A 1,962-nucleotide genomic window follows, 5' to 3' on the forward strand; every position below is an offset into this window, starting at 1 on the left:
TATATATATATATCGGCCGATATATCGGATTTTAAAACCAACAAATATTTGTATCGGTATCGGCCTTCAAAATCCTTTATCGGTTGGGCTCTAATCAAAACACAATAGAAATAGAAACATGGTTAACAGTGACTAAATAAGTTCATGCATGTTCTGTATATTAAATTAAAGTATCACAGTTCATTATAATGATTTATAATGAATATTTTAATGATAATGATTATAATGCGGTTCAAAGACATTTTATAATAAATAGAAACTTCACATGCACTGAAAAGGACATGTTAATGAAAAAAGTAGAAAACATTTAGAATGAAAAAATGAAATAATATGTGCTTCTAGATTTCATAATAGGCCCTTTAGCACAATTTATATATTTTTTGTATAAAAGTTTGGATTTTTCTCTGAACCAGCCGTAAAAGAAAGCATAAATCTACGGGTTAAACACTGCATTCAAATAAGCCACCCACATTAGGACCTCATATAAAAGTGCTGGAATTGTGTGGTTAACCACAGGATCTATGATGTTACACATGAAATAAGGTGTCCAGCAAGACATAAAAACTCCAATGACAATAGCAAGCGTCTTAGTGGCTTTCAGATCCTTTTTACTAACTGATGAGCTTGAAGGGTAGTTATTTATAACACGAACATGTTTCTGTGCTATAACAAAAATCCTGCTGTAAATGCTGACAATTATAAACATGGGGATGAAGTAAAACACAATCGAATATGTCACTCCGATTTCTCTTCCATGCAATGCTAAACACCCTCCCTTACAAGCAACATGCAGCTCCTCGGTTCTTTTTACCTCGATTTTCAGCTCTGAGAATATGATGCCAAAGCCAATAAAGGCAGAGAAGCACCAGCTGAACAGGATCATGGCTATGCTCACACGCATGGTAATTCTGCGGTGATATTGCAGTGGTTGGCAAACTGCGTAATAACGGTCAATTGAAATGAAAGTGAGGTGCAAAACAGATGCGTTACACAGCGTAAAATCAGTGCCGGAGTGAAACTTGCAGAAGAAGTCTCCAAAATACCAGCATGTCTCCAAAGAGCGCACCATACTGGGGGGCATGACAAAGCTGCCCAGGAGCAGGTCGGCTACGGCCATTGAGACGATCAGGTAGTTGGTGGGTGTGTGGAGCTGCTGGAAAGAGGAGATGGTGCAGATGACCCACAGGTTGCCGAACACAATCACAATGATGGTTATAGCAAAGAGGAAGTAAAGGGGAGCACGAATGACAGGAGAATAGACGTTCGAAACAGAGGCCGAAAGACTTGAATACCTATGAAAAAACGAGTTGATATTAGGTCTCATTTTTGGTGTAAATGGAAAATGTTAAATATAAAATATTGTATAAAGACCCAGTGAGGCAATTCATTAAATTAGTAATTAAATGTAAATTTAATGTAATGTAAATTCGATATGTGAGTGTTTTTTTTTTTTCTTTTTTGTAATCTTACCACAGAAAGACTTCCTGCGTCCTGAGCAGATGATGGAACGTCTGTATTTTCTTGCCTTTTGAATACTTTCATACAGAGAGTGTGTTTTTCTGAACCAAGAAAAAAGGGCTTTGTCCTGTCATGTGATAATAAGGATCTCCTAATTGGCTTTCGGGTCTCAAGATGCTGTAAGAGTAAACAATGTGCGTTTCTAGTGGTCAGTTTGGCTGGTTGTTCAGCTAGCCCCTGCTGGTAGGTAATGTAACTGCACCATCTGGAGGAAAAAGCATGTTTTTCTATTGATGCCTATTAAAATAATAGTTTTGGAATATGGAAATGTGTAATTATAATAAAGTATGTTTTGCTAATGATTTGTAGGTTTTTTTTTAATGGCTCTTAGGGGCCAGTTACACAACACTGTTTTTATGCGTTTTGGGGGCCTAAAAACTTTTTTAAACGGGTTTCAAAGTTAAAGTTTTTGAAAACTGTAAGAACACCAGCTCAAATATGAGG

At 36.7% G+C, this 1,962-nt stretch overlaps 1 pseudogene across 1 annotated transcript; it reads right to left on the minus strand.

Annotated features, from left to right (window-relative positions):
* Positions 1-359: 359 nt before the first annotated feature.
* Positions 360-1,324, minus strand: LOC308698213 (trace amine-associated receptor 1-like; annotated as a pseudogene). Its single transcript has one exon. The product of its transcript is annotated as a trace amine-associated receptor 1-like (transcript).
* Positions 1,325-1,962: the final 638 nt, after the last annotated feature.

This window comes from Scardinius erythrophthalmus, assembly GCF_964197995.2.
Source record: "Scardinius erythrophthalmus genome assembly, chromosome: 11".
Lineage (NCBI taxonomy): Eukaryota > Metazoa > Chordata > Actinopteri > Cypriniformes > Leuciscidae > Scardinius > Scardinius erythrophthalmus.